The following is a 15,680-nucleotide window of genomic DNA, read 5'->3' as shown; positions in this document are numbered from 1 at the left end:
AGATTGGATTGTGAAGAAAAAAAATGTAAACCCAACCAAAAATAAAATAAAGACGATGATGGGGGTACTAAATGACCAAGTTCGTTATAAGTAAAAGCAGAAAACAATGCACATGGGGAACAAAACAGCTAAAAATGAACTAAGTCGTCCAAAAGATCTAAAAATATGAAACCAAGTTCGTGAAAGTAGTTCAACAACGCTGGACGAATCTATCCTTGAATCAGAATTTGTTAAACTATCTAATGGAGTATCTACAACAAAAATTATTAATCAAGGAAGCAAGGATAATGCAACAACAAGCCCAATTGTTCGACATTATGACAAATAACCAAGACAAGATACATCAGTCGCAAGAAAAACAACATGTGGCTATATTAGGTATGTGTCTCAGTAACCTCGACCCAAAAGAGTGAAGCTACTATTTTTTTATTTTATTTTTTTTTTAAAAAAAAGACAAAATAGGTATTCTGAAGGGGTTGAATGTAACCAACATTTATGATATGAACAATGGTGAAGTAATCCAGTTTCCAATTCACTAAATTAGTTATTATTTTATTTGATGTTATAGTTTTAAATTTAATAATCGAATTGTTATTTTTATTTAAGATGTAGTTTTAAAATGAATTACAGTAAAACTTTTTTAATATGATACTCGATAATAAAATATTCTCGTTAAAATAATATAATTTTCTGGTCCAAACTCGGGATCCTAGTATTAAAATAATAAATTCGATAATATTATAATATAATACATTCCAAAAGTTTTCTTTAAACATTAATAAGTGCCAATTATTATATAAAATAATGATTCTATTTGAAAAACAAAAAATTATTTTCATAATATGTTAAATTGAGTTGTAAATTATGTGTATTAGTCGTATTTTATAATGGTTTGTGATTAGTATAATATTAATGTTTCTGCAACTCCCAGTGATTTATTATCTAGAAACTTCTATCAAATTAGTCAATGGGTGCACATCTTAGGTACTTTGTGTTAGAGCACTGTTCGGTCGAACTCGCAACGCTGCTATCTCAAGCTTGTTTGACAAGTTTAGGTGTCAAAACTATAAGTCTTGATTTTTATTCTACTTATAGCTATGTCTCGGATTAGGATAGAATGTGTAGTTGAGCTTTAGACTTCACGACGTTCATCGATTGAAGACGGAGATCTACTAAGGGGAGCTTGGAGGAACTTCATCGACAAAAGGTATGTGGAGACTTGAACTCATCTATCACTCAGAAGTCTATTCTATTTTATCTCCTATTGAGACTAAGTCGTATAGTTATACATAATTTTACATTATACACATTTGATATTTCAAGCTAAGTTTAACTCGCTTATATCTTTCTCGAAATATATGTTGGAAAGCTTTTTGCTTTAACTACGTTCATCATTATTCTTGACGAGTTTAGTTGGAATCAATTTATTTGTTGGAAACTAAATAACGAGTCAAAAGATGATCATGTGAAAATCGTCTTGTAGCATCTAACATGATTTGTGTGAGACAATCATTTGATGTAGACTCAGAATGTTTCGTATTGATCATTTGATCACTTGAAAATTACTTTTAAGCTAATAGTTTGTGTGAGACAACTATTGTCGTCTTCTAAGGATGTTTCAATGATTGAAATGGGAGTTTAGAACAATTAACCATTGTCTGGATATAACACAGTATGCATACCAGTATGCAAACGGTTGTATGTATGATTCAGGTCCAGGAATCAAGTATGCAAACCCGTATGCGAATGGTTTTAACTGTCAAAGTCCGGGAACTAAGTTTGCATACCCGTTTGCAAACTGTTTCACCTGAATTCGGTCTGGAACGATAATATGTGTACCCGTTTGCGAACTTTCAGAAAAGATCAAAGTCTGGAACTTAGGTTTACATACCCGTTTGCAAACTTATGTGGTTAAGTTCTAAAATCGGTTAAGTATGATTTCATACTCATGAAAAAATACATTTATAAATTAAAGAATGCAATCTTTGCAAACCATGGCTAAAGTGTCATGAACTGATTCTTTTGAATCAATCCGATTTTGCTTCAATTGTGTCTTGTATACTTCTATGAGAATATTAATAATTGAATAACTCTATGAGTAGCACAATTATATTCATTTGATTATCATTTGATCTAGAAGTGTTAACATGAATGTGGTTAGTACAAAAGTGTTCATATGGCTAACTTCGGTTAACTGTTATTGAGCCAACTCAATATACACGTTTAGGTACGGTTACCCATATCTAAATGAAGGTATATTTCATTTGTGTGTAACAAGATAAGACCATATAATGGTGGAGAGATATTGCCTTGGTTTTAAGCAAACTTAGCTTGAATCTTAAATTAGGATTTCATCTAACGGTGAATATTGATTGCTTTGTTTTAAAGTTATCAAACCCTGATTTGAAGACTATATAAGGGAGAACTCTAACGACTGGGAAACCTACCCACACCTCCTGTGTGATACTAGTTGCCATTATAGGTTAACGACTTAAAGACTTTGTTGGGATTCTGAAGCCAGACCCAACTATTTTCTCTGTAGTTGCGTGTTCTGATCTTACTTGTTCTATCGTATTGAGTACTATCTTCTTTAAGATTTGCTCGAGATTTATTTCCGATAGGTAAGATATAAAAAGTAATCACAAATCTCTTCGTCTCATTCTTTGTGATTCCACAATAACTTGTTCTACTACCATATAGTTAAGTTATTGTGAGGTGATTGATATTTCCAGGTTGTTCTTCGGGAATATAAGACCGGATTATCAATTGGTTCCTATTCACCTTGATATATCAAAAGACGGAACAAACTTCACAGGTATTTCTGTGGGAGACATATTTATCTATCAAAATAGACTTTTCTGTGGGGGATAAATTTTTTTTATCAAGTCTTCGACTTTGGGTCGTGGAAACTCTTAGTTGTGGGTGAGATCATCTAAGGGAATCAAGTGCATAGAGTCCTGCTGGTATTCATAGGCGTAAGGAATGCGACTGTACCTTGATCAGTGTGAGATTGGTTAGGGCTCAACTACATTCCAGTCAGAAGTTAACTTGTAGTAGGCTAGAGTCTGTAGCGGATTAATACAGTGTGGTGTTCAAATATGGACTAGGTCCCGGGGTTTTTCTGCATTTGCGGTTTCCTCGTTAACAAAACTTCTGGTGTATGTTCTTTTTTGCATTATATTTTCTATATAATTGAAATATCACACGTTATGCGTAGTTCAATCAATTGGTAAATCCAACCTATGGTTGTTGATTGAAACTGATTGACACTTGAAAATTGGTATTTGGTACCGTTCAAGTTGTTTATCATAATAATAAGGCTCATGGATTCTATCTATTTGATTTTCTGATTAGTTTGAGAAACAGAGATATAACTCATGGATATAATTTCCTTGATTGAGTCTAACTGTCTAGTTGATTCTTTTGGAATTACATTAGAGTTAGTCCATACAGATTGCCTAACGAAATATTGAGTGTGGTTGTTAGACCTCCACCTTTTAAATTGGTATCAGAGCAAGCAAACACGTTAAAAACCTCATAAGTATGTGTTTGTAGCAATCTGACTCTATGGACAGAAGTGCTATCTCTATCGACGTACCGCCAGTCTTCGATGACTCGATTACTTATGGTGAAAAATTGCTATGCGTGCCTTTCTCCAAGCACGTGATTTTCAATCATGGGTTTATGTTGTTAATGGTTATAATCCTCCCATGGTTATAGTAGACGATATATCTGTTGCAAAGGATATTGGAAGGTATGAGCCCGACGAGATTCTCGCTGCAAAGCAAAATTCTGATGGCTTAAATGCTATCATACATGCCACTATGTTCACTCGGTCTAAAGATGCTTGGGATATCTTAGAATCCGTATTTGAAGGGAATACCTCTGAAAAGGAAGCTAGGCTTCAGAACCTAAATTCTGATCGGGAAAACCTTTGTATGGCTGATGAAGATTCATTTGATGAGTTTAATCACAAAGTTTCTGAAATTGTTAATGCTTCTTTTGCATTGGGTAAGACTATTCCTGAAAAGGACATTGTGATGAAATTTCTCAGATCGTTGCCAGCCAAATACGATTATAAGAAACATGCCATCGTTGAAGGAAATAACCTTGAAACGCTTTCTAGAAACTCACTCATTGGAAAGTTAAGAGTTCTTGATCATGATCAATACATAGTCAGAACTTCCGCGTTCAATGCTGTGACAAACACAAGTAATTCTCCTAACTTTTCTTGGGTTGATGAATGTTATCCAAATCATACTGATCCTTACATATTATTGTTTTTGGAAAAGATCAAGGATATCGTGAGAAGAAGCAAAAGATCTGAGGAGCATTTCTCTCTATCTCTCCCTCTCTCTCTCTGATGCTTCAGATGTTTCAATAAAAGAAAAATCATATCAGTTGGTCAATTTGCATACTTCTAATGTTTGCACTGAAATTTCAGCTTTCACAACAGAAACTTCTACTAACTCAAATTCTAATACATAATGCGAGTCTGACACTGAAAATTTTGAATTCTTGGATAAAAATGAAGAAATTCACCAAGAAAATCTTCAACTAAAGATGAGGTTAGGAAACTTGAATCATCACTTCAGGTGAAAAATCTTGAGATTGACTGTCTTAATGATGAATTCACCAGAACCTTTTCTCTAAAAGAAAAAGAGATTAATACTCTTAAGTTTGACCTGCAAAGGTTGTCTGGAAGCTCTGACAAGATTTCAGCAATGTTGTTTGGTTAGAAGTTTTTTTGAAACACAAATGGTTTAGGGTTCAAAAGCAAGACTGTGAGCACAAACAACTCTTTTGTTCCGGCCGGTTATAGAATGATGGACGTTAAAAGTTGTGATAAACAAGATTTAATTTTGGAAAACAAAAACTCGTCTTTGACTTGTTTGTTTTGTGGAAATGCGAATCATGCTCAAAGTAAGTATTGGAAATTCAAGAAGAACAACAAATGAATGGCCAAACTTCATAATGGCATGCAAAGGATGAATCTGGATTTGGATAACAAAAAGGGAACTTCTGAAGACAAGAAGAAGTCCAAGAGAACCAGGGTCACACGAGATAAGAAGTCTGTTTATACAAGAAACCTTGATAAGTCACCATGTGACACAAGGTGTGAGCATTCTGCTCACCCCATCACTATCTAATTATAATGATATATGCATCCTCACTATTAACTTGAGAATATGAGGATTGCATCAAGGTTTCTCAAGTCTTGTATAGTTGTTAATTTCTTATCTTTTTTTATTTGGGTTGATATAAGTTAAGATTTGCAATTGAATATTCTCTTATCAAAAATAGATAATGGATCGTGAACCGTGAAGACTTTTTCAAAGTTTTAGGGTTTACTCATCTGGTGCTCTATTTATATTCATTTGTGATCAAAATGCCCTTCACTCTTTTTTCTTTGAAAGACACAGTACCATGGCTCCTGTAACGAGGGGTATCACAAAAAGGGATGCAGTTGAAGCAATTAATGTGTATCTCTGTGAAGGAATACAATCCTCAAGGAAGAAAAAGCAGAAGTCCTCTAACTGTTTTTTATTTATTTGTAAAAACGATAATAACTTTAGGGCTATGGTGAAGGATTTCATCAGCAAAAGAAATGATTTAAAATCTCAAATCATGTTCTCTTTGGGAAAGATAGCTCACTGTGAACAAATGTTATCTCTGACAAAGAACACCTTGTGTGAACTGAAAAGAGAACTTAGTGAGTTAGTTGATATTTTTGAAGATCTGGAGGAATTAAATGATCCCATAATCAATGGATTCTTCAATAATGAGAAGGAATTCTCAGTAGATGCTAAGAGAAAGCTCTACAATGTCTATGAAACTTCTTATGAGAATTTAGTCTTGTTTTTTAAGAAGGATAACTAGGGTTTGGAATAGCAAATATTGTGATTACACATAGCTATTGACAACGATTTTCATCTTGCAATGTTTTAGATTTATTTATTTAAATTCTAAGTTATTTGGAAGATGATTTCGCAGTACTAATCTTTACTGGTTTTATATATTGCAAAAATGTTATGGGATATGTGTGTTTACGGCCGTGAACTATGATTGTCCCATATATGTCAAAACTTAAGTCTATTATGTCTTTATGGAAATATTGATAAAAGATAGAATGAACTTTTGAATTTTCTGCAGTATTGATCATTTCCTGATCCACTTCTATGTGAAAGTACTGCATGGCTCCGTAAGTTTTCTTATGCTGAGCATTTCCGATTAAGTTAATCATTAAGGTATTCTTGTGGTAAATTTATTCGAGTTTTCTGGATACAAATTCATGTTTCATGAGATTTGTTAATGTCCAAATAAATCCTCATTTTCTAGTAAAAGTAAGGTCGCTCTTGTTGTTCTTTCGGGAATGACATTTTATGGGGGAGATTTCTTAATTGAACTTGTGCTTAATTGTAGGAGTTATCTTGTATCTTTATAAACTCCTTGATGAATACGCTAAGTTTCGACTATGTGAAATCGTCAAAACAAAGTTGATATGTTCTCTTTTAGTCATGAAGTATCTCTTTGAGAATTTCATTATGATCCCACTAGTTTTCGTACTTTTGTCACTTTATATTGACAAAAAGGGGGAGAATTATTTATGGTTTAAGGATCATTATGTAAGGGGTAGTGATTTTCATTGTAAGATGAAGTATTTGTTAGAGCATTGCTCGGTCGAACTCGCATGCGTTGCTATATCAACCATGTTTGTCAATGTTAGTGATCAAAACTATAAGTCTTGATTTCTAGTCTACTGTTGCTAAGTCTCGGACTAGGATAGTAAGCGTAGTTGAGCTCAAGGACTTCATGGCGACTCATCATACAAGTAGAAGAACTACTCAAGGAACCGGTGGAACTTCTCGACAAAAAGGTATGTGAAGACTTGAACTTATCTATCACTCAAAAGTCTATCTATTCTATCTCCTACTTCTTAAGACATAAAGTTGTATGCTATATATATAGAGTCAGATTATACACATTTGGTATTTCGAGCCGTGTATATCTCGCCTATCTATATCTCGAAATATGTGTTAGTAAGCGTTTCGCTTCGACCATGTTTATCTTTACCTAGTGACGAAAGTCATGATATGTTTCAATCACTTTGAAAATTTCTTTGACGAGAAATGGTGTAAAAATTATATAACGTCCTCTAAGAATGTTTCAATGATTAGAATGAGAGTTTAGATTACATAACTAATGATGGACATAAGTATTGTTGTGGAAACACATGTGTGCATAAGTCCTATCCCTTGAACAAAAGTTTGTGAACTTTGTTAATCAAGAGAAACCGGAAGAATGGCTTGTGGCCAAGTCCGCGAACTCAGTCCGCGAACTGCCGAACTTCTCATCCCGAGAAATTCTGCTGGAATGATAAACTAGTTGCGTGAGTACCAGTCCGCGAACCGGCGGAAAGTCTTTTGCGAGATTTTCTGCTGGAGTTTGTAAACTTTGTCCGGTTGCTTAAGTCCGCGAACCTAGTGTGCGAACTTAAGAAGGTTATATATCAGAAGATGATTTCTGAACTTAAACTTATAAAGACTAAGGAATGCAATTTACAAACCGTGTCTATAAATTTCATGAACCAATTCGAGTGAATCAAATCATCTTTGCTTCAATTGTGTCTTGTGTAGTACATAATATTTCCTTGCAATTGAACAACTCTCTAACTAGTTCATTTGAGTCATTTGAACTAGTTATGGTGAATAAGAATATGGTTGATATGAAATGCTCATATGGCTAACCTTTTGGTTAACTATTGTTGAACCAACAATGTACATGTTTGGGTACGGTTAACAAACCTAGAAGTGTGCATTTGATTTGTGTATAACAAGCTAAGTTTTCGATCTAACAGTTGAGAAATATTAGCTTGAATCTAAATCAGGTTTTCATCTAACGGTGGATATTGTTTGCTTTGTGACCAAGGCGAAACCCTAATTTGAAAGACTATATAAGGGGACATCTAGCAACTCTGCAAAACTAATCCCCACACCTTACGTGTGATACTAGTTTGCGTGCTAGATTCGGTTCTCCTTTAACCTTTGGTTTTCTTATTCTAAAACCAGGTTAACGACTTAAAGACTTCATTGGGATTGTGAATCCATACCGATACTACTTTTATCGTAGTTGTGTGATCTGATCTTGCATCTTCTATCGTACGAGTACAATCAGATTGATTGGCTTGAGATTGATATCTCCGATAGGAAAGATATAAAAAGTAATCACAAACATCTTCGTCTCATTGTTTGTGATTCCGCAACGTCTTGTTCCGCTACCATACGATTAAGATTGTTGTGAGGTGATTGATTGATCTAAGTTGTTCTTCGGGAATATAAGACCGGATTATCAATTGGTTCCTGTGCACCTTGATTATATATCAAAACACGGAACAAAAACTTTAGGGTTTTTCTGTGGGAGACAGATTGATCCTTTGATAGACTTGTCTGTGTGAGACAGATTTGTTTATTGTCAAAGCCTACGATTTTGGGTCGTAACAACTCTTAGTTGTGGGTGAGATCAGCTAAGTGAATCAAGTGCGCAGTATCCCACTGGGATCAGAGGCGTAGGGAGTGCAACTGCACCTTGGATAAGTGGGAGACCGATAGGGGTTCAACTACAGTCCAGTCCGAAGTTAGCTTGGAGTAGGCAAGTGACGTAGCGGCTTAATACAGTGTGTATTCAATCTGGACTAGGTCCCGGGGTTTTTCTACATTTGCGGTTTCCTCGTTAACAAAATTCTGGTGTTTGTGTTATTTTTATTTCCGCATTATATTTGTTTATATAATTGAAATAATACAGGTTGTGCGTTAGATCAATCAATTGGAGAATCCGACCTAACAGTTGTTGATTGATATTGATTGACACTTGGATATTGGTCTTTGGTACCGTCCAAGTTATTCCTTGTATTTGATTAGTACTCGCAGTTTCTGTTTGAGGAAATCAAATCAAGTGAGAGAGATATAAACTCGTTAATATACTTTTAATTGATTGAGTCTTGTTGATTCTCTTAAAAGTATATTCGAGTTTGTCCATACAGATTGCTAAGAGAAATATTGGGTAGTGTTTTTCGACCCCCGCTTTTCAGTATTGACTAAGGGGGAGTGATACATATCACCGTAGTATTATTGTCAAAGTTGTGATACAATTGAACTTTGATTTTGTGTAATAATATTATGAAACTGTATAACAATAATTGAGAACATATGTTTTCTTATTGTTATCGCTACGAATATTCAACAACTATGATGCTGAGTTGAACACGTTCAGAATCACTGGAGTACTTGGAGTGACGAAGAATTCAAGGAATGTTGAAGAACCAAGGAAATCAAGCATTTGGATGAGAAGCTACAAAGTTTATTTATTTTGTAATCCATATGTATTGATAGTTTTGTCACCAAAATTGACAAAGAGGGAGATTGTTAGAGCACTGCTCGGTCGAACTCGCAAGTGTTGCTATCTCAAGATTGTTTGTCAAGTTTAGGTGTCAAAACTATAAGTCTTGATTTCTAGTCTACTTATAGATATGTCTCGGATTAGGATAGAATGTGTAGCTTAGCTTTAGACTTCACGGCGTTCATCGATTGAAAACGAAGATCTACTAAAGGGAGCTTGGAGGAACTTCATCAACAAAAGGTATGTGGAGACTTGAACTCATCTATCACTCATAAGTCTATTCTATTCTATCTCCTATTGAGACTAAGTCATATAGCTGTATAAAATTTTTACATTATACACATATGATATTTCGAGCTGGGTTTAACTCGCTTATATCTTTCTCGAAATATGTGTTGGAAAGCTTTTTGCTTTAACTACGTTCATCATTATTCTTGACGAGTTTAGTTGGAAACTATTTATTTGTTGGAAACTAAATAATGATTCAAAAAATGATCACGTGAAAATCGCCTTGTAACATCTTACATGATTTGTGTAAGACAGTCATTTGATGTATACTCAGAATGTTTCATATTGATCATTCGATCATTTGAAAACTACTTATAAGCTAATAATTTGTATGAGACAGCTGCTGCCGTCTTCTAAGGATGTTGCAATGATTGAAATAGGAGTTTAGAACAATTAACCATTGTCTGTATATAGCATAATATGTGTACCCGTATGCAAACTGTTGTAAGTATGATTCAGGTCCGGGAACCAAGTATGCATACCCGTATGTGAACGGTTTTAACTCTTAAAGTTCGGGAACTAAGTTTGCATACCCGTTTGCAAAATGTTTCACCTGAATTCAGTCTGGAACGACAGTATGCGTACCCGTTTGCGAACTGTTGAAAACGATCAAAGTCCGGAACTTAGGTTTGCGTACCCATTTGCAAACTTATGTGGTTAAGTTCTAAACTCGGTTAAGTATGATTTCATACTCATGAACAAATACATTTATAAATTAAGGAATGCAATCTTTGCAAACCGTGGCTAAAGTGTTCATGAACTTGTGACGCCCCATTTACTAAACCTACTTAGCTAATAATTATATAGCCTAAACCCGAAGTAAGAGAATCTAGTCTTCGAATTTAAGGAACATATAATCTCATAAAGTAAAACAAAACTATTTTCCAAACACTCTAATACTTAATAGATGAAAACCGTCAAATGATATGGATATATTAATGTGTTGTTTTACAGATAAATAAGAACACACATATATATAAAAGTTACATAAACGTTCTTAATCTGCTAAAGTTTCGATCTACGTAACTAATATCTTCATGCGCGCCGTCTCTTCTGAAAACTGAAACTGACTGGGAACGAGTGATCACATCATCCCATTGGGGTGCCCAATGGAAACATATAACTTTCAAGTAATCACTAATATGCTTCACAGTTCTAAAATAACAGTAAATTAAAGGAAAAAGTAATAAATCTAAGCATTCAGCAAAACCAGGTAACAAGAATCAAGTGTTATCCTAAACTCGCCAAACTCATTGGAGAAGACTATGCGAGAATAACCCTAATCAATGATAATAACATCGTCCACATACAGAGTGCCCATACTAACCATGATTCAGAATATTACCATCAAGATCAGAAAGTCAGACAAACAAGTATAATATGCACACGAGTGATTGCCCCAAGATAAAATAATATATATAATATTAAAACGGAAAGGCATCCGCCATACTATGTAATATACAAACGGAAGAGCATCCTCCCTACTATCTTAAGACAATAAAATTAAAGTATAATAATATTCATACGGAAGAGCATCCGCCCTACTAAGTAATATTTAAACGGAAGAGCATCCGCTTTACTAAATAATATTGTGAAGGAAGAGCATCCGCCTTCCTTAACTTAGCAAGGAGCCGTGGGGAAACACAGTCACTCCTCGCAGGGAAATCTCACAATACATATTACACATAAAACACATCATAGAAAACATCGTACATACAGATACAACAGAAACATCATACTCAAAGATACATAAAATTGAACATCACAGTATACGCTATCATGCACTCGAATAGTAAAGACTCATCATGCTCGCAGATAAAAGAAAGGTTAATGATTACAAAAGGTTACAGAGTTGCCACCTAAATTGATGACAAGCCATGCCTACCTCGAGATCCACGATCCACTGGTTCATCCTTTGAATCCATCGTTGTTAATAAAGACGAACTGTTAATTACACAAGCACCTTAAGAGATTAGCCCAAAGGCTCATAACATAATCTCAATTCTCTAGTTATAGGATAAGTGAACTATCTAATGGTTCTAAGCCCATTTATGGTTATACACCTTTTCATTAGCTATCTTTAGCACATCTAAGGGTTTACAAATTCAATTGGGTTGGTTCTATAGTCCACTTGATACCCCACAACTATCTAGAAGGAAACAAAGGTCAATTCGGACCATAAGGGTCCAATTCATGTTTAATGGGAAAACTGGCTCTGAGTCCAACCCAAAAAACCGGCTCGTTAAACTAAGGCCCAGTCCATCTGAGTCAACTAACGGTCACTAACAGTCAATAACAGTCAACGTCCAAGGTCAGGGTCAAATCTAGGTCAACAGAGTTGAACCAGTTAAATCATTGAGTCAAGAAGGTCGACTTAGCCAGAAATCTAAGTTAAGTGAAACAGTTAAACATCAGACTGAAATAAAAAGATACTCTAAGTTAAAAACAAATCAGTCACACACACCATTCTAACAATACACAGTTCTATAAGCTACATCTAACTTCCAACTTCATTCCTGACAACCTTTCAACAATGACATCCTTAGCTTCAGTTCTTCTCAATCAGATTCGTATACCTCCATTTCCAAATCATTTCCTTCCACCTCACAATTCCCAAATCCTTGTATTGATCAACCCATTTTACATTTACAACAACATCATTACCAACTCAGGCAATCCATAACTAGTTCCATTACCGATCCATAGTATCTCCAGATCTACCACACGTACATAACCCTTCAAAACACCACCATACTATCTCATTCAACAACATCACCACTTCTCTTCCTCAACAAACACAATCACCTGCACAGCTAATCGAACCCAATACCGTCGGTTCCTTCATTTCGTACACATCATTTCTAGCTACAATCTAAATCAGCAATCATACACCTTCCTTCCATCCCTCAGTTGTCAAGCAATTTCTTCTTATTGAGAATCCACTTGCACATTAAAACCCATCAGATGCGGCCACTACCACTAAATTCAGCTCCAACACCCAACTAACACACAATCATAACATCCCCATCACAATTGTAGTCAGAGCAAGACTAGTATCTCAACAACATTGAAGTATAACTCATTTCAGTTCCTCTTCAGCCTTAACTATTCTCTCAGCTCTACCAGGCACAATTATACCTTGCATTCATCAAAACATTACATCTTGTCCAAGAGAAGTCCATAATTTATTCACAAACGTAAGCTCAGTTTACTTGCAAATTCACCATAGCTGCAATCTAACACAACCTCGATCTGAAACTTCATAGCAGACAACACTGCTCATTCAATCTTGAATCCCCATCATCCAAATAACGGCATCCACAACTCAGACTAACTCCTTCACCAAAAGTTCTATATTTATATCTCAGGTCTCATTCAACTTCAATCCTTAACACCCACAACGGTAGCATAAGCATCTATACCTAACTCTAATTTCTAACTTTCACTAAGAACAACTCAATCTTCATCTTCCTCTTATTAGATTTCTGCACAACAATTCCAATTTTCTTCACCACAGACCCAATTCCAAATCAACTAAACTTAAATAGGATGAACCCTAATTTCTTACTCTAATTTTACAGAAGATGGAATTAAACCAAAACTTCTAATTATTCTTCAATTGATAACAAACCAAAAACTAATTACTCAGTTATCAATCAAAAACAATCGAATTGAACATTAAACAGAGAAACATAATTTACCTTCTTTTATGTCGATTCATCACTAGGACAGGTTCAGAACTTCAACTAAACCTCAACCCCTGTGTTCTTCGTCAAACAACAACCCAATAACTTATCAATTCTATAAAAATCAAACCCAAATCACAAAACAGTAATTCAATTCTCCCTGCTCTAATTCGTTGATCTCCGGATGATTTTTCCACCATGAACTGCAACCACGTCATCGCCTTCATCATCCATACATCTTCATCAACTAATTCTCTTCGATAAACTCTCTCAAATCGAACCTGACACAACAACAGAAGAAGAGAAGGAAGAAAGAAGAAGAAGAAGTAAGATAAAGAAGAAGAGAAAATGTATTTCTCTTACGCAAGGTTTGGATAAAACCAAAGAAGATACGTGGGTGCCAAACGATCTGGATAAGGGCATCCACACCGAGCTCCGATAATATCGATTTTTACCCTTTCTCATTAAACTAATGATATTTTTACCATTTCTCATTAAACTAATGATATCTTCTTCATCCGGTACCCAAATGACACGTTCGAGCAGCCCTTTTCGCATAACTTTTCAAGATTTTTTTTCAATGATACTAATTTCGTGTCTATATCGTTGTTAGTTTAATATCTATAAATTAACATCCGTATTTAACTAATCGAGTCATTAACGGCTAAATCGTCTATGACCAGTCTAATTGCGTTGACGTGCTTACGTATCCTTACATTCTACCCACCCTATAACATTTTCGTCCTCGAAAATCGAACCATCCTTCTGAATCTCAAAAACTCCCCACCTTACAGAGATACACCATCTCTCGACTAATTGCAAGTACTGCTCATACTTACAAACGCGCGAACATTAACTCATTTGAAATGAGTTTAAAGCAACATGAAATGAAACAGAATCCCATATGGATTTCTACAACCAATATTTAAAATTTGTAGCTCTAGTTCACTAGAATAATTTACATTTCAATAGATTACTGGTTGAAATTAGATTAGAAGATTCCCTATAATAAAGTTGTTCTACGAATAGGTAATCTAAAATCAAAATTATCAACATCAGCTATACTAAGTTAAACACTAACAGATAAATAAATCCAAGTTCTTCACACTAATTTCCAATATCAATAAATTGATGGCTCTATGTATAAGTCAAAGTATTCCATATGACTTTTCGGGTTCTAGTATTGGATTTGTCCATGTCCTCTTAATTTTCAAACTAATTAGTCTCCAATTTCAATCAGCAAACTATAATATAATTGGTTTAACCTACAGTTTTACCTCATCATCCATATAAACAACAAAGAAACGAATCAATCAAGCAAGCAAATATTTTAGTTATTGATAACTTTTAGTGATTAAGATTTATCTCACAACCCAATTCCGGTTCTAGTCTAATCTAGTTCATCATTTGATACTAATTATTATCTATTGTTTCCCATATAAGATCTAATAGTGAGCTCTGATACCAAAGTTGTGACGCCCCATTTACTAAACCTACTTAGCTAATAATAATATAGCCTAAACCCGAAGTAAGAGAATCTAGGTCTTCGAACTTAAGGAACATAATCTCATAAAGTAAAACAAAACTAATTCTCAAACACTCTGATACTTAATAGATGAAAACTCTCGAATGATATGGATATATTAATGTGTTGTTTTACAGATAAAAAGAACACATATATATATAAAAGTTACATAAACTTTCTTAATCTGCTAAAGTTTCAATCTACGTAACGAAGTTCTTCATGCGCGCCATCTCTTCTGAAAACTGAAATTGAAGTGGGAACGAGTGAGCACATCATCCCAGTGGGGTGCCCAGTGGAAACATATAACTTTCAAGTAATCACTAATATGCTTCACAGTTATAAAATAACAGTAAATGAAAGGAAAAATTAATAAATCTAAGCATTCAGCAAAACCAGGTAACAAGAAGCAAGTGTTATCCTAAACTCGCCAAACTCATTGGAGAAGACAATGCGAGAATAACCCTAATCAATAATAATAACATCGTCCACATATAGAGTGCCCATACAAACCACCATTCAGAATATTACCATCAAGATCAGAAAGTCAGACAAACAAGTATAATATGCACACGAGTGATTCCCCCAAGATAAAATAATATATATAATATTAAAACGGAAAGGCATCCGCCAGACTATGTAATATTCAAACGGAAGAGAATCCTCCCTACTATCTTAAGACAATAAAATTAAAGTATAATAATATTCAGATGGAAGAGCATCCGCCCTACTAAGTAATATTTAAACAGAAGAGCATCCGCTTTATTAAATAATATTGCGACGGAAGA

General features: G+C 34.7%; 1 long non-coding RNA gene across 1 annotated transcript; it reads right to left on the bottom strand.

The window, feature by feature from the left end:
* Positions 1 to 10,584: 10,584 nt before the first annotated feature.
* On the bottom strand, positions 10,585 to 13,715 carry LOC113275846. Its single transcript, XR_003323806.1, has 2 exons — positions 13,386 to 13,715; positions 10,585 to 11,628 (listed from the first exon to the last, which is right to left on the bottom strand). It is a non-coding gene; the product is annotated as an uncharacterized LOC113275846 (long non-coding RNA).
* Positions 13,716 to 15,680: the final 1,965 nt, after the last annotated feature.

Source organism: Papaver somniferum, chromosome 4, assembly GCF_003573695.1.
Source record: "Papaver somniferum cultivar HN1 chromosome 4, ASM357369v1, whole genome shotgun sequence".
In the NCBI taxonomy this organism is placed as follows: Eukaryota; Viridiplantae; Streptophyta; class Magnoliopsida; order Ranunculales; family Papaveraceae; genus Papaver; species Papaver somniferum.
Note: the sequence above shows the minus strand (reverse complement) of the source record. Positions and strands in the feature narration are given on the sequence as shown.